Consider the following 24,898-nt stretch of genomic DNA (forward strand, 5'->3'; position numbering starts at 1 on the left):
ATCCCGGGATTTTGCTCACTAATCTGGTAGAACCTTCTCAGTGGCAGCTTGTCAGGTGTACCCCAGCAGGTGGGAGTTCAGTTTCAGTGGGAGGCAAAGAACCACACAGCACAGCTAGTGAATTATGCAGCATGTAGGTGCAGGAGCCAAAGTTTGAGGTGATAGGAAGGCCCTGGGGTTCGTTTGTTCGCTCATTGGTCAGTATTCCTGAAGCACCTACTCTGTGCCATTGAATGACATGAACAAGGTGGACACCAGCCCTCTCAGTCCTAATGGGAGGGAACAGGGACTCTGAGAGACCATGTCAGGTTCCTTTGAAGAAGGGGACAGGTGGTTCCCTCACTGATCCAGAGCTGTCAGTTAGGAGTGCTTTCTGCCAGCGCCTCCTGGGTGACCAGGCGCGTCTCTGCCAGGACTGCCAGACTGAAGGTGGACAAGGAGTTGGTCTGGCTTCTGGGTGGGCAGGAGCAGGAGGCAAAGGACCTCTGGGAGGGCCGTGTGGAAGGAATGGGCACACCTCAGACTCTGCTGCCCACCTCTCTCTCTCCCCAGGGCCATCTCCTGCACGCTGGGCATCTGGCTGGACCAGCACCTCCAGAATTTCCCAGCCTGATGATGCTGTTGGCCTCCATAGAGCTCAACTTTCCAGTCCTTAACCTGCCAAACCAGGCCCAGTACCTCCAGTCACAGCGGGAGCACCTGAGCCCACTGAGGCCGAGACAGGAGGAGGAAGAGGCCTCTGGAGGTGGTGTGGGTGAGTGTGCCTTTGGAAGGCACACAAAAGGCAGTGAGGGTGGTAACATGTCCTTTTCTTGGATCTACAGAACCCGTTCCAGAGCAACATCAGGAAAACCCTTAAGAGGCAACGCCACCCAAGTGGCCTCTCCAGAGCCAGAGCCGGATCCAGGCCCAGCTTTCACTGAACTTCTAGAGGCAGAAGAACCACCTGCAGCATTTGAGCAACTCACCCAACTTCTGTGAGGCCTGTGGTGCCAGAACCCAGGCCACAGCGATTGACAACTGCCATGGAAGAAAGGGCACCCCCACCCCTATTTAGATATAGTGTTAAACGTTTTGTGTTCATGTTACATGTGTTTACAATTTTACTGTATTTTTTATGATATTTAGTAACATAGAGTGTATTTAGAGAACATTTAATGAAATATTCCTAAACATAAACTTAATTTAGATTCTATAAAATTTAACCCTATAAACCCTCAGAGCTTTGAGCAAGTCTGTTTTTCTGGACCCTGACCCACGTAGGGAGAACTGTCCTCACCTTCTCCACCTGCCCTCCCTGGAGCCAGGACTCTGCTTCCCAGGGTGCTGGCTCCATCCTGTGCCCAGACTCACAGCTGGGTGGCCAGAGGCCAAGGACTGGCCTCCCTGGGGGGCATCCTGAGCCCAACATGGAGGCCAGACATCCCAGCCCTGGGCCTTCATATTGACCCCAACACCACTCACTCAGGCTTCCAAATAAACTTGACACTTACATTGCAAAATTAAAATAAAATAGAAGGATGTACAGTGCAGGCTGCCCAGGAACAGTGACTGGGCAAACTGATCAAGTACTTGGTGCCCAGCTTCCTGGGCAGCGGCCCCACCATCGTCCCCACCCACCCTTCTGTGTTAATACAGAACATTTGCTACTAACCAACGTGTGTGGGACCAACCATGTACCAGGTGAGCCCTGCCCCTCCACAGCACAGTGGCCACTCAGCCACCTGCTTGCTGTGAGTCTTCAGGTCACTACATCTTTCTGAGTGTTTGTTTCTCTGAACATGGGGAGAGCCTAGGCCCAGCCTCATAGGGTTATTGTAGGGACTCAGGGGGGTAGGGGGGTGGTTCCTCCTGGGAAAAGGCCCTCTGGGTGCCTGGACACTGGAGAGGTGGCTGGAGGGGCTATGGTTGTTCTAATTGGCCATTTTCTTCTTAAAGAAGCTTCTGCCTTATTTGTGATTCTCCTCAGGCCTTAGGCTAAGCTATTTTCTCTTGTGATAAAGAGATTGGAGATTCCATTATGCATCCCTGTAGTGGGTCAAGTCGATTAGAAATCCTAGGGGTGAGAAATGGGACCCCAGGCTCACCCATCTATCTGAGATGAGGCTGGTTTGGGCTCATTCATTCAGCAAATGCCCTGTCCCCAGACTGCACTCCAGCGCTTCCTTCTAGTCAGGAGTGACTCAGTCACACTAGGCTGCACAGGCAGGTAGCGTCCACAGGACAGTCAATGTGACTTCTTCCTCGAAGTATCCCCGCATCTTCTCATATTTTGAAGCAGAAAGTGGGTCTCTGGACCAGCAGAAAAAGTGAATGGGCTTTGGATCAGAGCCTTAAGGAGAGTATGGGGACTGTGACTTGGAGAAGGTGGCAACACCCTGGTTCCCACATATGGTGGGATTTCTGCAAGATGGCAGAGATGTGAGGGCTTCTCCTAGAAAAAAGGGAGGTAGTCAAAGAGAGCTGTGCATGTGGATTTGGGAAGTGTGGGTGAGTGGGGAGGGGATGGGGCTGGGTCACAGAGGAAAGAGCTCCCAGAGGCTGGGTTAGGCAGGAGCACAGAATCGCTCAGGTCAGGGACTGTGGCCTGCAGTCTGGAGGACTTCCTGGGGTGGGGCCTTGAACTGAGACTTCAGTGATGGAGATGGGAGGTTCCCTTCCTAGAAAGGCACAAAAAAGGCAGTTATGGTGGTAACATGTTCTCTTCTTGTATCTACAGAAGCAGCTCAGAGCAAGATGAAGAAACACCTAAAGAGGAAATGCCAACTCTAGTGCCCTCTCCAGAGCCAGAGAAGGCTCCAGGCACAGCCGTCACTGAACTTCCAGATGTGGAACCACCTGCAGCTTGTGGGCAACTCACCTCAGCTCCTGGGAAGCCTGTGGTCCCAGGTCCTGGGCCAGAGCGCATGTCAGCTGCCATGGCAGATGGGGCTCCTACAAGCCCTATAGATACAGTTTTAAAATATTTGTGTCTATTTTATATATGCTAACAATGTTACTCTATTTTTCTCATACTATTGAGTAATCTACAGTCTATTTTAAAGAAAATGTAATGAAATATTCTTAAACATAAATTTAATTTAGATTCTATAAAATTTAACTTTATAAACCTTCAGAGCCTTGAGCAAGTCTGTTTCTTCTGGGCCTCCAGCGTGTTACTATGACTTATAGGTTGGGAATAATTAGTCTCTCAGGAAGCATCTGCTCTACAAATGTGATGTTCTTGAGGCCCAGGACAATGGGACTTTGGGGGAAATTGACTGATGAGCATTGGGGCAGGGACCCTTTATGTCAGGGCTGCCCCTGGGAACCCACATTTTGTTTGACTTCATCTCCCACCAGTACATGGGCAAAATATGGTCTTAAGTGCCCCCTGGCGTCCAAGTTGCAGAATGCTGTAGGGTTTAACCAGCAGCAAGCAGTTCCTGAACATTGACTGCCACCTGCACCTGGACAGAAACTCCACCCTGCTCCACTTGCACTGAACAGCATTCTGAGCATCTCCTCTGTTGGCCCATAGCACTGAAGAGGGGACAGGGAATGTCCCAGGGCCCGGGGTCCACACTCATCTACTCCACAGGCACCGCTTCCAAATCTCCTCTGGGGTCAGAGCTTCTCTCCGCCCTCAGCCCCTGAGCCCTGGTTCAGCTGAGCTTTTTCCTGAGGCTCTTCTGTCTCACCAGAGCCCAGCGGCCATTCCTTCTCATGGCCCAAGGCTGAACGAGGTTGTGGATCAGCCTGGCTTCTCCTTTTGAATCAATTCTTTTCGATGCTCTGAACCACCCTGGTGAGGATAGACTAACAGCCTTGTACGGCACCCCGCATGGCACAAGCTAAAATGTCTCAGGACAAATGGGTATTAACTTTGGACCACCCCCAGGGTCCCTGCTCTCAAGGATTTCAGCCCTGTTGGTGACACGGATAGAAAGGAAATTCTAATGGAGTGTGAGGAGTGCTAACGTTGACCCTGAGGACCATAAGCACTGAGAACGTGAGCCCATCGCGGGAACACTGTACAGACTCTCTTTAGGATGCAATTCCTAAACCAGAAAGAAGAGTAAGTACTTGTCTACCCTCTTCATCCTGATTTCACAATGGCAGCCGATGAAAGCTTTGTGAAATTAAATGGAGGTCTGGAAATCAAGGGGCAGGTCTACCTTAGAGGTCTGTGGTGATGGTCAGTGCACTTGTGCGCACTGGCAATGGGCCTGGAGGAACAGCCACCCGCCTTGCGTGGAGTGTCTCCTCACCTTGGAAGCTCAGAACTGTGGTCTCAACAGATGCTGTTTCCTATTTTAAATTACACGTTTCAGTTTGGCTCTACTTTCCAGGGTCCTTTCCTAAGTTTCACAGCCATCCTCAAAACTAGAGGCAGAGGGTGATAGAAATGAGAGGGTGGGGGCTGGAGGGACCTGGAAGGAGAAAAATGAGGGAGATAGGAGGGCAGGGCCAGGGCCTGATGTGGGACGACCGTGCTAGTGATCTATTGCTGAGAGTTCCGCCACATTAGAGACTTAACCAAGACACACTTCTTAGCTCACACGTCTGTGACGAGAAATCCTACATGGCTCAGCTGGAACTACTGTGGTGTCACCTGAGGCAGGATCCGTGTCACTGAGGGTCTGAGCTCACTCGGGGGGACTCTGGGATTCAGTTTGGATGGAAGGCCTGACTTCCTCTCTGTCTGTTGTTCTCATTCAGTGCTAGGCCATGTGGGTCTCTCCAGATAGCAGCTCACAGCACAGAGGCTTATTCCTCAGTGTGTGTGTGTGGGGAAGAGAACAGATCAGAGTGAGCAAGTGGTAGGCACTGACTTTTTAAAAAACTTTTCAGGGTGGGAAGAGATCAACCAAAGAACTTGAATGCATGTAGCATAACCCAGGGACACAGACAATAGGGTGGTGAAGGCCTGGGGTGGGGGGCAGGGATTGGTTAGAAGAGATCAATGGGGGAAAAAGGGGACATATGTAACACTTTCAACAATAAAGATTAAAAAATAAATAAAATGAATTTGCTTTAAAATTGTTAATTAAATTTCTTTTTCAAAATTGACTTGAGGCAGAGCGGGGCGGGAGGGGGTGAAAGGGGGGGGGAGAGAGAGAGAGAGAGAGGAACATCAATGTGAGAGAGAAGTATCAATTGGTTGCCTCCTGTATGCACCCCAACTAGGGATCAAACCCACAACCTAGGTACGTGCCCTGACCAGGAACCAAACAGCAAACTTTCAGTGCCCAGAATGATGCTCAACCACTCTGGCTGGGCTAGGCACTAACTTTTAGAACCAAATCATGGAGGTCATGTTGAATCCTTTTGCCATCTTCTATGGAGTCACTACTGACACCCACACTTAAGGGGAGGGCACACATTCACACCACATTAGGAAGGTGAAGACCATGGGGAGTCACTGAGGAGAGAACCGGTGACCTGAGAGGTCCATACCTTGCCCAGGATCACAGATGGTCAGAATGCAGAGCGTGAGATAAACCCAGCTGTGTGTCCTCAAGGTGGGGTCCTAGGTGCACCCAGGTTCCATCAGGGGCTCTGGAAAAGGCGGTGCTGGTGGAATCGTGTACAGACATGGAAATGGCCTGGGGGAGACGGTGAGCATTTGGCAGCCTAGACAGTATTTGTCTGAAAAGGCGCCCAGATCTGGAATCACAAAGGTGCACCTCAGTCCACAATCCACCCATGGTGGAGAAAGCTAAGGCTGGGCCCCGTTATGCTCAGCTCATGCTTACACAGTCCTGAATCACACCCTCATTGGATAAGTGGGAAACAGAAGCCCATAGTCAGGCAGGGATTGGACAGGGTACATGATATTCAGAGTCCAGAGTTCAGGAATGTTCAGACCTTCCAGGCCAAGGCTCCCACCTCCCCCACAGAGTTGGTCTGGAAATTAGAAATCCTGACTTACTGGGCAGCTCCTGCCTGTTCCTCCCTATGTGGGGCTGTTTTGTTCTGGGATCCAGAAATGGAGCACTGGCATGCACACGCGCGCGCGCACATACACACACACACACACTCTAGATGTGATGATCTTGGGTAGGATTAGAAGAAAAGCAGACTCAGAGGAGGTGACAACAGGAAGGAAAAAGAGGTTGAGGCACTACCTACATGTGACAGTCCTCCTCCTACTTTACAGCTACTCCCCACATTAGCCTGAACAGCCCTCAGAAGCACTTGCTGCATAACCCATTGTGCAGGCAGGAGAGAGACAGGCCCTGATAGGCACAATGACTTATCCAGGATCCAGAAGAAGTAAGAATGAGGGGTCGAGTCTGAGCCTAGGTCAGTTTCCTCAACTCTGGGATCCTGGCTGCACCCAGAGTTTCTAGGGGGCTAGGGGTGTGTTGGTGCCACTGTGTACAGATCAGGTGCTTCACGGGGAAGAGAGGTCCACTGACAGCGCCCACAGGACTATTTGCATAGCTGTCATGAGATGAGGGGACTCAGGCAAGACAATCCCAGGTACTGAGGTCACTAACCAATAGAACTTGGAAACCCTGTAACCAGGCCCCCACATCTAGCCCCACAGGCAGCTCACTTGCCAAGAGGCATTTGCCAATGCAAGATGTTCTCTTGCTGTGTTCCCAGTGATTGGTGCTCTTGCTTTCGGAGACCCCGCAGTGAGAGCTTTTCCAGACAGTGCAGATGTTGGTTCAACCCTCGTCCCCGATGTTTTTGGCCATTTTAAAAAATATGGCCTCAGGTAACACAAGGTGGGCTGGGTCAGACCCATTCAGGCCAGGCCACCTCTGTGCACCATCCCTGTGCAACCCACATCCCCTCCTCTTCATGTATTGGGAAGAGGAACCTGAAGGGAGACCCCTGGGGCAGGTACAGCTTTTGGGGCAGCAGATCACCTGGAGGCTCTGCTGTGATCACACCCCAGGGCAGGGCAGGGCAGGGCAGGCTGTTGGAGATGGGCTTCCAGAGGGGTCACTTATCTGTGCCAATGGGAGTCCTAGCCCTCAGGCTGTCACTCCTTTTCCTCTGCAGTGGAGGTCTGAACGGATCACACTGTGTGTGTGTCTGGAGTGGAGGGTCACAGGGGTCACAGAACCAGCAAAACAGGGCTCTGAGGCTTTCCCCTGGTGACTGGGAACTGTCTTTACAGAGCTCCACACAGGAGAACAGACCGGAGGCATCAGATGGGGTCCTCAACTCCATGCCCCTGCAGGAGGCACAGGTGCCACATACCTCCTTCAGTGTGGAGCACGGCTGCGGGGTGAGTGCAGGTGCTGAGGTGACCCAGACTCCAGGATCCCATGTAGTTGAAGAGAGCCCTGGGTTCCAGAAGCTGCTCTGCTAGGCCCCTAGGTCCCTCCTAGAGTCCAATTTCCAAAGGAATCTGGGGCCCGTATCCTCCCCACAACCCACTCTCACTGTCCAGCCCCTTTCAGAAGAGATGCAAAGTCACTGCCCACAAAGTGTTAGGAATATCAGAGGAGAGACATTGTTCCATTTCACTTTATTCTCAGTCAAGAGTATTTTTTCATTTTTCTACAGACTTTCTCTTTTTAACTCTCATCTCCACGTGTCCATGTTGTTCTGACAATCCTTACACACCTTCTCCCACACTTACACATCATCGTGATTAGTGGGGATGCTTTTGCCAAAAGGACATGGTGCTCAAGGTACCAAGTCTGTTGCTTTACCCTTTGCTGCCCCGAGAACCACATCCCCATAGACCCTCCAGGTCAGGAGCTGGGTCTCCTTGGGCTGCACAACATACCAGGAGGGAGACCTGTTATCAAGGCTAGCGATCCATCTCTTCACTGCTGTGGGACCTGGATATGATCCCGTCCTGTTGACATGTCAGCTGTGCTGCCCTGTTGACATGTCAATTGTGGGATCACATACAAGTCCCACCCCATTGTCCTAATATCCAGACCCTCCCACCCCAGGAAAAGCCTCTGTGTTCCCATCTTAGAATGAGATGTTTTGTCAGAAATCCCAGGACTGATGCTGTTAATACAGGGAGGTGCTGTCCATCCTCTGCTAAGAAATGACCTAAGGTACTAATGTGTTTCATCATTCCTCCCCTACAATTCTACTTTTCCTGTCAAGTATCTTTTCTCATGTCAATGTAAAAAATTTTCAAACCTGTGAAGAATTTTTGTGAATTTATTTGAGCCAAAGTGTCACCAATTGCTGGGAAACAAAATCTCAAATGGATGGAGATAATGCTCTGGAGAATGGCAGCTTTGCACCTTATTTTATACATTAAAATTCAAACAGGAGACCTCTGTGGGTCCCATGAAATCCATTGGTGATAGACTAGGGAGCCAGGAGAAAGCAAAGTGGGGAAAACTCTGAGGTTGGATGAACAGTAAAATGGTGACACGTACTTCTTTCACTTGGGTGTGTGCAGGGTAGTTAACAGTCAACAACGAACCCAATAACAATGAGGGGATGTGTGGTCTCTGCAGAGAGCAGAGCGGCGCTTGTACTTTGAGGGATCTGAATAAAGGAAAATTGTGTTGACATTCAGAGGATATGTTATTCTAGATGCAAAAAGACAATAGGCTCAGTTAAGGTAAAGATTGACCCTCGTCAGGGAAGATGTAGGCCTAGGACTTGACTACCCACCACAAACTGCATTTAGTTAAGTTTTAATTTCAGACCATCCTTTGTGGTCACTTTAGGTCTCTGAGTTTGCAGGACCGCCAGGTTAGCATGTGGCACCTGTGGTCACTTCTGTCCCACCTCCTGCTGCCAATCACTGAGTGCCTGGAAGTTCGGTCTGAGCTGCAGCCCCCAACCCACCTGGCAGTTTATGAGCTGCCTCTGATGGCATGTGCCCCCTCTCCCAACACAGGGTAGAAATCAGAATGCTATGTTGGCGCCTGCGGGCCTGGACAGCATGCTCACCGCACTCAACACACAAGTGCCCATGAACTTGTTTTTGAATGCTCCAGCCCCACCTGCGTGCCCAGGCTGTGTAGCCTCACCTTAGCCAAGCTTCTGATCTACAAGAAGTTGGAGAAGGAGCTCAGCGCTGTGGGGATAACTGTGAAACTGCAGGGCTCCAAAAACATCTTGAGGTCAGATGAGATTCTGCTGCCCCCCCTAGCGGTCACGTGAAGACCGACCTGGCACTGACCTCACTGCAGTACCCTCACTTCCTAAAGAGAGAAGGCAACAGCTTACAGATCATGCTGCAGCAGAAGCAGCTTCGTAAAAACCAGACCATCCTGGGTTACCGGAAGCTCGCCCTGGGCACCATCGACATGGCTGAGGTGATGCAGCGACCCCTTGAGGGTGGCCAGATGCTGAGCCTACATAGCACCATCATGGAGGCATGTGCCCACGTGGGTGAGGTCAGCATCGCCTCCCTGTCCAGCCAGCCCATTGACCCCGAGGACAGCACCGGGCAGGCCGGCCCCAAGACCCAGTCCAGGGTTCATTACTCAGAGATGGAATATGAAATGTTCTCGGAGCAACATGCCAGCCATGATTCCAGGCACGGGCAGGACCAGGAGGAGGAGGACTTCGACTTTGAGGCGCCCAAAAAGCAGCGCCAAGGAGAAGTAAGATCGCCATTCATGACCAGGCAACAAGATGCCAACAAGAAAGTTGGGGCGTGGCTGCGCAGGGTGCAAGTGTGGAAGGAGGTCCTGGACTCAGAGCAGGAGTCTTCGGAGCAGGTCCCTGAGGTGGAGGACCTGGATCTGCTGTATGACTCACTAGGGAACCGTGACAGTGGCCCATGAGCGTGTCCTCAGGACCCTGAAGCCCTGGCTCAGGCCATACTTGGAAGACCTGTCCCAGCCCAGCTCTCAGATGGAGAGCTAGAGCATCCACAGTGCCAGTGCCAGGAGGAGCCTCCAGGTCCAACCCATGTGCCTGAGAAGACGAGCCCCAAGCAACCAGTGGGTGCATCACCAAGACCGAGTCTCTCCTCATCCCCTCCACCAGATCCCAGAGGAGCAGGAGGGCTGCTGGGGCTGAAGCACATTCCTGAAGGAGCAGCAGGAGGCACAGCCAGGAACAAGTGGGTCCACAGCCTGGACAACAAGCACTGCCCCGAGCCGCTGAGCCACCTGCAGATCCCCAGGGAGATGGTGTATGACCAGCTGAACCACATCCTCATCTCTGACACCAGCTGCCCCAGAACATCCTCCTCCTCAACGCCTCCGACTGGCAGGGGCAGTTCCCGTCTGAGTTCTGCAGCAACACATGCTGCCTGGGGTGTGCACCTGCTCTAAGGCTGAGGTCCAGGCCTCCTTCAGCACCATCATCTCGTGGATACAGAGGTACTGTCACCTCAATTCCCAGCCCCCGAAGCCTGTGAAGATCGTGGTGGCAGGGGCACAGCAGTACTTCAGCGCTGTGCTGTGGCTCTTCCTAGAGCTGCTGTCCTACAACCTGCCCCCCCCCCCACCCCCCGGCTGGGCTACATTCGCTTCCTGGTAATCCTGATGGGTTCCCACCCTGTGGCCAGGTACCTGGGCTCCGTGCATTACTGTTACAAGAGCTTCTTCCAGGACCTGGCCTGGAAGGACCTGTTCTACAAGGAGGCCCACAGGGCTGTCCACGACACGCTGGGCTTGGTTTTGAGAATCACACAGTACATCTCAGGGGCCAATTGTGCCCACCAACTGCCTATCGTGGAGGCCACACTCACCTACAAACAGAAGAGCCCCAATGAGGATTCCTTGACCATGATTCCCTTTGTGGGGGTGGTGGAACTGGAATTGTGGGACCATTCTGGGTCGCATAAGGACACTGAGATTATGTGGCTCGTTTGGGCTCTAGCGTGCTGTCGTCCACCCCGCCACACAGGTCTGTGGCAAACAAGGAGGCCTCACACATCCTTCCCTCCTCCCCTTCTGTGAGTGGAGACGAGTCCTCCTCCAGCCAGGGTGCTGGTGCTGAGCTGATGGGGCTGCAGGTGGATTACTGGACGGCAGCCCAGCCCACAGACAGGAAGAGAGACACCGAGAACAAAGACCAGGCTACTGCCAACAGCACCCTCAAGTGCACCTTCCAGTCTCTGCAGCTCAGCAGGCTGCCCAGCAGGGGTGAGGCTGCAGCCACGCCCTCCAGGTCCATGACTGTGGACAAGGAGAACAACAAGAAGGTGATGTGTTTGCCCAGGAAAACCAAGGACAAGGACGTGGAGTACCAGAGCCAGTGCCGTGAGGGCATCAGCCACCTGAACTGCAGGGCCAAGCACCCTCAGGACGCACTGCGGGTCCTCTTTGATGGCGTGGAGTGGAACAACGTGAAGCTCCCACGTCAAGCACTTCCCCTCCTGCATCTTCGGACGCTCCAATCCCACCTTCGAGCCTGCCCGTCCCCTGCCCTTCCCCTGCCCTGGCCAAGCCCGGGAAGGACCAGCCGCTTTTCTGTTCACATTTCAGTTTAGCACCGAGACAGACTCTGGAAACACAAAGTGGAACCCTTTTCAGTGTGAATGAGCTCACAACCTGGAAAGAATCGTGGTGGAGCCCACAGGGAGCCCCCAGCTGCTCTGCTTATTACCCAGAACGCTCTGGCGAGTGGGGGGTCAGGCAGACAGGGTTGATCTGGACAATCATTGAAGGTGATGGCCCTCAGGACCCAGAAACCGCCATTGAGAAAGGTTCTCCCATCAAGACCTGCCCCTCCTGGAAGCCAGGACTCTGCTTTCCGGGGAGTCAGCCTCACTGTGTGCCCGACTCAGCGCTGGCCTCCCATGGGAGCACCTGACAGAACACGGGGGCTGGTCAGCCAGCCCTGGGCCTAGCTGCAACCAGCCCAGTGGCCCCAGTCCCACCCTCTCGTGGTGTCCAATAAACTCCCTCCTCACAAGTCAAAACAGAAGAGAGAAAGCAAAGGACCAGTGTGGTACTGACCACCTGGGCTCAAATACCGGTGCCCACCTTCCTGGGCAGGGATCCCACATTTGTCCCCACTTTTCGTTGTTATTATAGAGCATTTGCTACAACAGGTGAGGGACCAGCCATGTACCAGGTGAGCCGCTGCCCCTGCACAGCACAGTGGTCATTTGACCACCTGTTTGCTGTGAAACTTCAGGTCACTGCATGTCTCTGAGTCTTTGTTCCTCGGAACATGGGGAGAAATGAGGCCCAATAGGTTATTGTAGGGTCTCAGTGGGGTGCCTCTGGGTGTCTGGACAATGGAGAGGTCTGCTGGAGGGGCTGTGTTTGAGCCAATTGGTCATTTTCTCTTACGATTGACAAAGTCTCTGCCAAATTCGTGATTCTCCTCAAGGCCTAGGGCTAAGCACTTTTTTCATTAGATAAAGAGTTTGGAAATTCCATTATGGGTCCCTGTCCTGGGTGAAGCCAGATCAGAAACCCCAGGGGTGAGCAGTGGGGCCCAGGCTAGCCCAGCTATCTGAGATGGGGCTGGTTTGGACTCACTCACTCAGCCAATATATGAGAAGTCTGCCAGGTACAGACATGTCTCTAGGCATTGACCATATCCAGTGTTCAGAGCAGACCCCAAGCCTGCACTGCAGAGCTTCCTTCTAATCGGGAGCGATTCTGCAGTTGGCTCAGCGATTCAGTCACAGGCTTATAGTGTCCACAGGACAGCCGATGTGACATCATCCTGGCCTCCTCTACCTATGGCGCATCTTCCCGTACTGTGCAGAGGACGGTGGACCTCTGTTCCAGCAGAAAACGTGAGTCAGTTTTGGGTCAGAGCCAGGAGAGGAGTATGGGGAGTGTGAATTCAAGGTGCTGGCAGAACCCTGGATCCCACTCATGGTGGGATTTCTGCAAGAGGGCAGAGGTCTGAGGGCTTCTCCTAGAGAAAAGGACATGAATCAGAGAGCTGTGCATGTGGATATGGGTGGTGTGGGCGAGTGGGGAGGTCAGTGGACAGAGTGAGCCCCTCAGAAAATTCATACCCGTCCACTCCTAATCCCAGCCCTGCCTGTACCCCTATCCCGGGACCTTGCTCACTAATCTGTAGAACCTCCTCAGTGGCAGTGTGGCTGTTGCTCTCTACCCATGGGAGGTAAATGTCAACGGGAGGAGAAGAACCCCACAGGCAGCTAGTGAATCAGGCAGCTAGTGAATTAGGCAGCATGTAGGTCCAGGAGCCAAAGTCTGAGGTGTTAGGAGGTCTCTGGGTCGGCAGAGGTGGAGACGGTTTTTCTTTGTTCGCTCATTGGTCAGCTATTCCTGGAGCACCTACTGTGTGTCAATGAGTGACATGAACAGAGCAGACACCAGCCCTCCCTGTCCTCATGGAGTTGACATTTGGGTGGGAGGGTAATGGGGAGGGAACAGGGACACTGAGAGAGCATGTCAGGTTCCCATGAAGAAGGGGTACAAGTGGTTCCCTCACTGATCCAGAGCTGTCAGTTAGGAGGGCTTTCTGCCAGCCCCTCCTGGGTGACCAGGCGCGTCTCTGCCAGGACTGCCAGGATGAAGGTGGACAAGGAGTAGGTCTGGCTTCTGGATGGGCAGGAGCAGCAGGCACAGGACCCCAGGCTCTCTGAGTGGTGCTCTGGGAGGGTCGTGTGGAATGAAAGGCCAGGCCTCAGACCCTGGTGTCCATCTCTCTCTCTTCCTGGGGCCATCTTCTGCACTCTGGGCATCTGGCTGGACCAGTACCCTCAAGATTTTTATCGGCCACCAGAATTTCCCAGCCTGATCACGCTTTTGGCCTCCATAGAGCTCACCTTTCCAGTCCCAGACCTGCCAAACCAGGCCCAGTATCTCCCTCACAGCTGGAGCACCTGAGCCCACTGAGGCTGAGACACAGAAGGAGGCGGAGTCAGAGAGGGTGGTGTGTGTGAGGGGGTGGGATGGGGCTGGACCACACAGAGAAGAGCTCCCAGAGGCTGGGGTTAGGCAGGAGCACAGAATTGCTCAGGTCAGTGCCCATGGCCTGCAGTCTGGAGGACTTCCTGGGTTTGGGTTTGAACTGGGATTTTAGTGATGGAGATGGGAGGTTCCCTTCCTTGGAAGGTACACAAAAGGCAGTTATGGTGTAACATATTCTCTTCCTGGATATCTAGAAGCAGCTCCAGAATAAGATGAAGAAACACCTAAAGAGGAAACGCCAACTCTGGTGCCGTCTCCAGAGCCAGAGCAGGCTCCAGGCACAGCTGTCACTGAATTTTCAGATGTGGACCCACCTCAGCTTGTGAGCAACTCGCCTCAGCTCCTGCGAGGCCTGTGGTCCCAGGTCCTGGGCGGCAGCCTGTTTCAGCTGCCATGGCAGAGATGGCTTCCCCTCCCCAATAATAGCAATTTAAAACATTTTTGTGTTTATCTTACACATACTTAGGACTTTAGTGCATTTTCCTTATACTATTGAGTAAAATAAAATGTATTTTAAATATTATATTAAAATAAATTTAAATTATATAAATTTTAGTTCTTTGATCCTTCCAAGTATAAATTCCAACATCAAGTACATTCACAATTTTTTGCAACTGTTCCATAACATCACAAACACTCTCTAGTTCCAGAACATTTTCAGAACCCACAACCTAGGTATGTGTCCTGACCGGGAATCAAACCTGCAACCTTTTGGTGTATGGGATGACTCCCCAACCAACTGATGAGGCACCCTGTCCAGGGTGAGAAAGAGCAATATTTTCATTTGAATTGTTCACTCTGGTTTAAACTGCAGTTGGATATCTTTTACATACTTTTTTGGCCTAGTCCTTGTTTTGGAATTTCGGTTTGAGACCCTTTGCCCTCTTTTCCATTGGATTGCTAGGAAATCTGAACTGTTATGGATATCACCTTTTTGCCATGTAACTTGCAAATGGTTTCTCTAGCTTACCATTTGTCTCAATTTGATGTGTGTTTTGCCAATAGAGGTGTTACATTTTGTTGTGTTCAGATCTGTCTTCTCTTATGCTTTTTTATTTTGTCTCTCACTTTGAGTGGAAAAGATGTTTTCCATCTTATCAGGAAGATAGGCTAGCTTGTATTGTACTTCACAGTCATAGTTAATTTCAGATGGATTGAAAAAGAGTTTCTGTTTTTTGGATTGTTCATCTTTTTTTTTTTTTTTTTTTTTATTGTAAGAATGAGCGTAAGGACTTCCAAGCTCTTATATGTCAGAGTGGGAACCAGAAGTCAATGTTTTATTTGAAATGGCCTGTGGTGGACATGACTTCCATTTCCCCCTTTCTAACAGCTGCCAATTTCCACATCCAGGTGGTTCTGGGGTGTGTGGTTCAGGGCCCCAGAGTGGAGGTATCAGCACATCTCACTGGCCAGACCACAGTGATGATGGTTGTATGTGGACTTCAGTGAGTTTAATAAAATTCTTTTTATTAGTCACAAGAAAAAAAATTCTGTTTTCATATGTCTCTTGTCCTTATGAAAATATGCTCAAAGCCACTAATCATCCAAGAGATGCAAATCAAAACAACAATGAGTGCCCTAGCCGGTTTGGCTCAGTGGATAGAGTGTCGGCCTGCGGATTGAAACGTCCAGGGTTCTATTGCAGTTAAGGGCACATGCCCAGGGTGGGGGATCGATCCCCAATAGTGGGTGTGCAGGAGGCAACCAATCAATGATTCTCTCATCATTGATGTTTCTATTCCTCTCTGAAATCAATAAAAATATATTAAAAAAAAAACCACAATGAGATACCATCACACCTGTCAGAGTGGCTATCATCAACAAATCAAGAAAGGACAAATACTGGTGAGGATGTGGAGGAAAAGGAACCCTTGTGCACTGCTGGTGGGAATGCAGATTGGTGCAGCCAATGTGGAAAACAGTATGGAGTTTGTTTAAAAAATTAAAAATGGAACTCCCATTTGACCCAGTAATTCCACTTCTAGGAATATATCCCAAGAAATCAGAAACAACAATCAGAAAGCATATATGCACCCATATATTCATAGCAGCACAATAGCTAAGATTTGGAAACAGCTAAGTGCCCATGAGCAGATGAGTGGATAAAAAACTGTGGTACATCTGCACAATCGAATACTGTGCTGCTGTGAAAAAAGAAAGAACTCTTACCATTCACAACAGCTTGGATGGACATGGCAAGCATTATGCTAAGCGAAATAAGCCAGTCGGAGAAAAATAAATATCACATGATCTCACTCATTTGTGGAATATAATGAACAACATAAACTGATGAACAAAAATAGATCCAGAGACAGAGAAGCATCGAACCGATTCTCAAATCTCAATGGGAAGGCAGGGGAGAGTGAGGGGGCGGGCGGGGAGAGAGTAAGAGTTCAACCAAAGGACGTGTATGCATGCATATAGGCATAACCAATGGACACAGACACTGGGGGTATGGGAGCATGTGCTAGCGGGTGGGAGTGCCTGAGCAGGGGTCCATGAGGGGAAATGGAAACATATATAATACTTTAAACAATAAAAAAATAATAAAATAAAAATTCCTCTTTGGAAAAAAAAAAAGAGCTAGTGCTCTTTCTGGATCCCAGAGCAAAGCACCCCCTCCCTCCCACCCTAGGCCCTAGATACAGAAGAATAGGCAGGAGCTTCCCAGTATGTCAGGATTTCTAATGTGCAGACCAACTCTGCTGGAGAGGTGGGATCCTTGGCCTGGAAGGTCTGAACACTCCTGAACTCTGGGCTCTGAATGTCATGGACATTGGGTAGCATCTGCCACTCTATGGACACCAGTTTCCCCATTTTCCATTGAGGGTTGGGTTCAGAACTGCATAAGCCTGACCTCAGAACAAAGGGGCCCAGCTCCCTCCCCCCTGGGTGGGTATAGGACAGAGGTGCATGTATGTGGTTCCAACTCTGGGCTCCTTTTCAGACAAATGTTGGCCAAATGCCCATCTTGCCTGCTGAATGCTCACCATCTCCCCCATGCCTCTCCATGTCTGTGCATGACTCCACCAGCAGATCCTTTTCCAGAGCCCCTGAGGAAACCTGGGTGCAGCCAGGACCCCAACTTTAAGGACACCCTGCTGGATTCATCTGAGGCTCTGTTGGGTTCGGTATCTTGTTCATTTATTTCTAAATGCATATTACCCTTCTATAAAAAGCAAGTATGGGTATCACTGATTTCATAAAACAAATTAACAAACAAAACACTTCTCCCTATCAGTTGGATTGGGGCAGATTTTATTAGCAAAGATATATATTTGCTAATATTGCTGTAACATTCCCTAGTTGGAAACAGGTTTTGATTAAAAACAGACATTGGTTAAATATTCCTGCCTTTTGCACAGAAGCTTTACTCTGACCAGTGGACACAGACACTGGGGGTGTGGGAGCATGCGCAAGGGGTTGGGAGTGGCTGGGGAGGGACCCATGGCGGGGGGCGGGGGGGCGGGAAGGAAACATATGTAATACTTTAAACAATAAAAAGAATAATAAAATAAAATAAAAATTCCTCTTAGTTGGATGTGGTTAGGAACAAATAAAGTAGCCCCAGTATCTACAGGGGTCTTAGTGGCTTCCCTTTCTATGATCATTTTCACTTCTCCCAAACTATCAGTGAGAAGGAGAAACACCCTTGGGTCAACCCTATGGTTGTTTTGTGTTTTTTTTTTCCTTTTTCTACATCCTATTTCAGTTTCCTATGATTCTAACAGTGGGCAGACTTCGCTACAGGAATTTTCTTGGAAACCTTATTTAGAAATTGTGTTGCATTTGCTGGCAGAAACCATTAGCTATATCCATTGGAATTGGTTAGAATAGCCAGGATTACATGTTCTAACAGTTAAATGTCTTTGTGAACCCATCAGGGTCATTGAGAAAATCAGGAACAATTGCTGGTTCCTCTTTTGCTGAGACAAGCTTTTCTCCAAAGGAAGCTGTTGGAATTCCTATTCTCATTATTCCTTAAGTCAGTGGGGAGTGGTAGTGGAGGGGACTGAAGGGGAAGGAAGAATGGAGGGAAAGGGCGAAGGATATAGTGGTGGAACTAGAGAAGGCAGAAGAATAGGGTGTTGGCATTCATTAGCTTCGGAAGAGTTCAGAGACATTCTCTAAAATTTCTAATTCCTTAATTTTTTAAAAAAGAATTTATATGTGCTTCTCCTTTGAATCTCCTCATTTCCAAATCAAGATATGCTTCCATTCATTCATTCAGTTTAATGTTAGACCTGGCATTTTTCTTGCATGCCAAAAATTAATTTAGACACGCAAATAAAACTGCATTTTGGCCATTTTTAGTAGAATATTTTCTAGTTAAATCTTCCCATTTCTGTAAAGCACTTGCAAGTAAAAGCTTCCTATCAGGAGTATTAATGAGGGCTGGGATCTGGCATCTCCTGGCCTTGGAGGCACAATCCCATGTTAATTTTAGGTGTGTTTTGTTTTTGTTGTTTTGTAGTTGTGTGTGTGTGTGTGTGTGTGTGTGTGTGTGTGTGTGTGTGTTATTGTTGTTGTTTTGTTTGTTTGTTTTTCTGATATCTGCAGAATCTGAGCAAATTTTCTAGGATTGTTATATAATGTAGCTGGTCAACATGCATTGCTTATGGTTGAGCTCCATGAGGCTCTCACCCCTCAAGTCACATTCAACCCTCTTATTTGCCTTGGTTTATCTCCCTGCTGTCTAAAACAACCAGAGGGTTCAGGGAACTAGTTGACCAAAACTTATGGGTGCTCCCCCACCAGAACCAGTCACTTTAATTGCAGTTGAGTTGAAATCTTTGCTTTGGGGACCCTGCATGTCATGAGGAATGACCTGACACCTCCACAGAGATTCTTAGTCACCTGAGAATACCCGATATTCAGGCTGGAGGGAGGACATGCCCCTGTATTTTTGGAGCTGATCGAGTTCAACTTTAATTTATACAGCAAAGGTTAATTTTTCTCAGATTCTCAGAAAGCAATTCCAATTGGAAAGCCACAATATAAAACCAGCCACACATTGTTCCTTCTGTCTTGTCTTAGCCTAAGTTCCCTCAACGCTTAATCTTAGTTACACCTAGAATATTTAAAAATACAGCTCAAATAAATCAAACCCTCTACCACCAGTAAGGGAAAGTCCTAGATCTAAGGCACAATTCACCCAGGTTCACCTGATGGGTGGGGAACCAGTGGGTTCAATGGGTCTTTTGTTGAATCCTGGCACCGGGTCCACAGTATGGTCCGGGAAGCGGGGTGTGTGTGTGTGTGTGTGTGTGTGTGTGTGTGTGTGTGTGTGTGGTGGGGGGGGCGGGCAGTTCTTTGGAATCCTGACCCACTACGCCAAGTAAGTGTCAAAGTAAGAAACACTCAAACTTGTGAAGAATTTTTGTGAGTTTATTTAAGCCCAGCTGTCAACAATTGGTGGGAAGAAAAACTCAGTGGATTGAGAGAATGCTCTGGAGAATGGCGGTTGTGCATCTTATTTTATACATTACAATCAAAACAGGAGATGTTGGTAACATGAAATCCAGTGGTGATACATTAGGGTCCCAGAGAAATCAAAGTGGGGAATCCTATGTGACTGGATAAACATTAAAATGACACAGACATATTTCTTTCACATAGGTGGATATAGGAGAGTTACAAGTCAACAATTAACTCGGGTACAATGAGGGCATTTGTGGTCTCCACAGAGCATTGTCTATGCTTTGAGGGGTCCGGAAAAAGGGAAATTCCTTTGACATCCCAAAGATATGTTATTGTAGATGCCAATAGACAATAGACAGGCTCAGTTAAGGTAAAGATTGACCTTTGTCAGGGAAGATGCCAGCCTAGGACATGACTACCCACCATAAACTGCATTTAGCTTAAAAGTTTTCATTTCAGAACATCCTTTGTAATAACTTTAGGTCTCTGAGTTTGCAAGAACACCGCACAGGCCTTCCCTGAACTAGTCAGTGAGCATGTGGTCCCTTTTCACACACACTGTCCTTGGATCACTCGTGTCCCACCTCCTGACAATAATCACTGAGTGCTTAGGGGTTCAGTCTGAACTATAGCCCCCAAGCCACCTGGCAGTTCATAAGCTGCCCCTGATGGAATGTCTCTCTTCTGTCCCAACACAGGAAGAGAAACCATCACCCCAGAATACAGAAAGGACCTGCATGGGGCAAGCAGCTGCAGCTTCCTTGATGCCCACAGTCCTGGTCTCCACAACCCCCTGCACCGCCAGCCCCGTGCCCAGGCTCAACACACCAATGCCCAAGAACCTGTTTGCTACCCAGGAGTTGGACAGCCCCAGCCTCAGATTTGTGCCCAGGTTGTGCAACCTGACCTTAGTGAAGATGGTGGTCTTCAAAGAGCTGGAGAAGGACTTCATCTCCATGGTGATTGCTATGAAGATGCAGGGCTCCAACCTCATATCAATGGTGATCACCATGAAAATGCAGGGCTACAAGCACATCCTATGAGAGTGTGCTGTTCCCTAGTGGACAACTGGAGACAGACCTGGGGCTGACCTCACTGCAAGACCCCAACTTCCTCAGGGGAGAAGACAACAACCTACAACAAGCTACAGGTCCTGTGCACTGGAGGAAGTGCTTTAAGAACCAGATCATCTGGAGCTACAAGACACTCTCTGTGGGCACCATCCACATGGCCGAGGTCAGGCAGCAACCCCTCAAGGGTGGCAGGGGCTGTGCCTCTGCAGCAGCATCAAGGAGGCTTCTGCCAAAGTGGCTGAGATGTGGATGTGCTCCCTGTCAGCCAGCTCATCCTCCAAGAGGACAGTGCCATACAGGCCAGATGCAAGGCCAAGTCAAGGGTTAACTACTCCAAGGGGGTATATCAGAGCTTCTCCTCTGAACAACAGGCCAGCAACAATGCCACCCATGGGCTAGACCTGGCTGAGGAGGGCATTGTCATGGGGATGCCCAAGAAGCAGAGGCCATGGATATTAGGAAAGACGTCCATTACCAGGCCACAAAATATCAAGGAGAAAGTCGTGGCATGGCTGGACAAGTTCAAAGTGTCAGAGGAGGTTGTGGACTCGAGCATGTCCCCAGGTTGGAGGAGGATCTGGACCTTCTATTCGACACACTAGAAAACTCCAGCGACAGTGACCCAGACATGGAGGATGATAACAGCACTCCCAAGCCCAAGCTCAGGCTGTACTTTGAAGGCTTGGCACACTCCAGCTCACAGACAAAGATGGGGAGCATCCACAGGGCCCGGAGCCAACAGTAGCCTGCAAATCTGGACGAAGTGTGAGAGAACACATGAGCCTCAGGCATCAAATAGCCCATCGACAGTGTTTGGAACACGGTGGCCCACAGCACCCTCAACCCCAAGGTCTCCTGGGCCTGTACCTTCTCCATGACTAGCATGAGGACAGTGCCATGCAGGCCGGCCCAAGGCCAAGTCCACAGATCACTACTCAAAGGAGGAGTATGAGAGTTTCTCAGAGCAGGAGGCCAGTGAAGATGCCGCCCATGGGTAGGACCCAGACCAGGACGACTTTGACATGAGGGAGCCCACTTAGCAGCGACTATTGAAAGTCACAACCATGTCCATGACAAGGCATCCAAATTTAAATCAGAATGTCATGGCTTGGCTGAGCAGGGCCCAAGTGTCAGAGGAGGTCCTACACTCAGAGCAGGACCCTGCAGATCATGTCCCCGAGTGGAGGAGGACCTGCACCTTCTGTCTAAGATGCTGGAGAACCAGCGACAGTAGCCTAGACAGGGAGGAAGATGACAGCCTTCTCAGCACCATCAAGCCTAAGCTCTGGCCATACTGAGAAGGCCTGTCACATTTCAGTTCGAAAAAGGACATGGGGAGCATCCAAGGTGCCCAGCTCCAGGAGGAGCTTCCAAGCCTTGTAGGTTTCACTGAGGGCTAATGTGTTGGCCCATGGACTAAAGGGTCCCGGGTTCGATTCTGGTCAAGGGCACACCTGTCTCGATTACAGGCTTGATCTCCAGCCCTGGTCATGGCACATGCAGGAGGCAACCAATCCATGTGTCTCTCTCACATTGATGCTTCTCTCCTTCTCTGTTTCTCCCCCTCGCTTCAACTTTCTAAAAAATCAGTGGAAAAATAACCTCCAGTGAAGGTTAACAAAACAAAGGAGCCTCCTAGTCTGGCCGCAGTGCCCGAGAAGACCAAGCCCAGGCAGCAATAGCCAAGTGACAGGGTCTCCCACTTAGCGCCTCAGAGCATGCCCACCCAGGGCAGCAGCCAGCACAGCCCAAGGACAGCCCCGAGGTAGAGACCTCAGCCCTGGACATGCTCACCAAGAAGCTACTGCCCAGTGGGTGCATCACCAAGACCGAAGCTCTCATCATCCCCTCCACCAAGGCCAAGGGGAAGCATCCCAGCCACCATGACTGGGGCAGGTACCTGAAGGAGCGGCAGATGGCACAGCCACAGAACAAGCAGGTCAACAGCCTACCAGGGGTCCTCAAATTTTTTAAACAGGGGCCAGTTCACTGTCCCTCAGACCGTTGGAGGGCCGGATTATAGTTTAAAAAAACAACTATGAACAAATTCCTATGCGCACTGCAGGCCTGGGACAAGTCGGCTGCTAAGCAGGACAGGCAGCGGCACCCAGTGGGGCGGATAAATGTCCTCGGCGGGCCCATGTGGCCAGCTGGCCGTAGTTTGATGACGCCTGGGCCCTAGACAATGAGCGCTGCCCGGACACAGGGAGTCAGCTGCAGATCCCCAGGAAGACCACGTACAACCAGCTGAACCACATCCTCATCTCTGATGACCAGCTGCCGGAGAACATCATCCTCGTCAACACCTCCAACTGGCAGGGTCAGTTCCCCTTGGACACCCTGCAAGGGCACACGCTGCCTTGCTGTGCACCTGCTTCATGGCTGACGTCCAGGCAGCCTTCAGCTCCATCATCTGGCAGATACAGAGATACTGTCACTATAATTCCCAGCCCCCGAAGCCGGTGAAGATCCTGGTGGTAGGGGCACCACTACTTCAGCGCTGTGCTGCGCATCTTCCTGGAGCTGCTGTCCTACAAGATGCTCGACTGGCTGGGATACATGCACTTCTGGTCATCCCGCTGGGTTCCCACCCTGTGGCCAGGCACCTGGGCTCCATGCATTACCTCTACAACAGCTTCTTCCAGGACCTGGCCTGGCGGGACCTGTTCCACAAGCTGGAGGCCCAGAGCGCCATGCAGGACACACTGGACATCGTGATGAGAATCACACAGTACATCATGGGGACAACTGTGCCTACCAACTGCCCGTCAAGGAAGCCGTGCTCTCCTACAAGCAGAAGAGCCCCCACGAGGAGTCCTTATGGTTCATTCCCTTCGGGGAGGGGGTGAAAGTTGGGATAGTGCAACAGTCCTCAGACACGTCAGGAGACTCAGATAATGGGCCCCCTTGGGATGCAGCATGCTTTCGTTCATCCCTCTCTCCATACCTCTGGTTGCCAATGAGGCCTTGTCACCCCACTCTGCACCCCGTCAGTGACTGGGGCTTGTCCACCTCCAGCCAGGGCGATGGCACGAAGCTGATGGAGCGGCAGGTGGATTACTGGACTGCAGCCCAGCCCACAGACAGGAAGAGAGACTCGAAGAAGAAAGACCTGCCTACCACCAACAACACCCTCAAGTGCACCTTCCACTCTCTCCAGGTCAGCAGGCTGCACAGCAGGGGAGAGGCTGCAGCAACACCCACCATGTGCATGACAGTGCTCACCAAGGAGAAGAAAAAGAAGGTGCTGTTTTTGCCCAAGAAAACCAAGGACAAGATTGTGGAGTCCAAAAGCCAGTGCCTGGAGTGCATAAGCTGCCTAGTCCGCAGGGCCAGCACCAGCAGAACATGCTGCGGGTCCTCATCAAAGGTGTGGTGTGGAATGACCTGAAGTTCTTCCAGCTGGCAGCCCGGGGTCCTCCCACGTCCAGCACTTCCCCATCTGCATCTCCAGACATTCCGACTCCACCTTCCAGCCCTGCCTGTGGCCCTGCTGACGCCAAGCACAGGAGGGCCCAGCTGCTTTTCTGTGGACGTTTCAGTTTAGTACAGAGACCGACCCTGGAAACACAAAAAGAAACCTTCTTAAGTGCGAATGTGCTCACAACCCAGAAACTAATGTAGTGCCCCCAGTGGGAGCCCCCAACTGCTCTGCTGATTACCTAGAACTCTCTGGTGGTGGGAGGTCAGGCGGGCAGTGCTGAGCTGGAGACTCATGGGAGGTGAGTTTGGCCTCAGGACCCCTAACACTCCCAGTGAGAAGGGCTCTCACCTTCTCTACCTGCCCTTCCTGGAAGCCAGGACTCTGCCCCCACAGAACTCAGAGCTGGTGGTCAAATGTCAAGGGCTGGCCTCCCAATGGGGGAGTCCTAAGCAGAACACGGAGGCCAGTCAGCCCAGCCCTGGGCCCCAGCTGCCAACCACCCAGTGGCCCTAGCACCACCCACTCGTGGTTCCCTAAAAAAATACCTCTATGGTGCAGACCTCCAGGAACACCGACTAGACAAACTGGTGGAATACCAGCTGCCCGCCTTCCTGAGCAGGGACTCCACTTCCACCCTCATATTTCTGTGTTATTACAGAACATTTGTAGCACCAAACAGGTCGGGGACCATCTATTTACCAGGTGAGCACCCTGCCCTTCCACAGCACAGTGGTCACTTGGCCACCTGCTTGCTGTGAGCCTTCAGGTCACTTTGTGTCTCTGAGTGCTTGTGCCTCTAAACACGGGGTGAGCTTAGGATCAAGCTCACAGGTTTATTGTAGAGACTCAGTGGGGTCCTCCCTGGAAAGCGCTGTCTGGGTGCCTGGACAGTGGAGAGGTCTGCTGGACGGGCTGTGGTTGAGCTCATTGGCCATTTTCTCTTCCTCGTGACAAAGCCTCTATCTCATTTGTGATTCTCCACGAGGCCTTGGGCTAAGCTCTTTTCTCCTGAGATACAGAGATTAGAGATTCTATGAGGGGTCCATGTCCTGGATGAAGCCAGAACCAAAAATCCCAGGAGTGAGCAATGGGGCTCCATGCTAAGTTTATTCTTGACTAAAAGAATACAGAAAAAGTGTGAAAAAAATTCTAAAATACCAGTTAGTGTCAGCACTGTGTAGTGGATGAGG

General features: G+C 50.7%; 1 pseudogene across 1 annotated transcript; it reads left to right on the plus strand.

The window, feature by feature from the left end:
* The first annotated feature begins 1,674 nt into the window (after positions 1-1,674).
* On the plus strand, positions 1,675-23,781 carry LOC308252545 (phosphofurin acidic cluster sorting protein 2-like; annotated as a pseudogene). Its single transcript has 9 exons — positions 1,675-1,683; positions 7,118-7,228; positions 8,822-9,679; positions 10,448-10,702; positions 11,053-11,230; positions 19,910-20,212; positions 20,477-21,025; positions 21,912-22,223; positions 22,454-23,781. The product of its transcript is annotated as a phosphofurin acidic cluster sorting protein 2-like (transcript).
* Positions 23,782-24,898: the final 1,117 nt, after the last annotated feature.

Source organism: Plecotus auritus, assembly GCF_963455305.1.
Source record: "Plecotus auritus genome assembly, chromosome: 7".
In the NCBI taxonomy this organism is placed as follows: Eukaryota; Metazoa; Chordata; class Mammalia; order Chiroptera; family Vespertilionidae; genus Plecotus; species Plecotus auritus.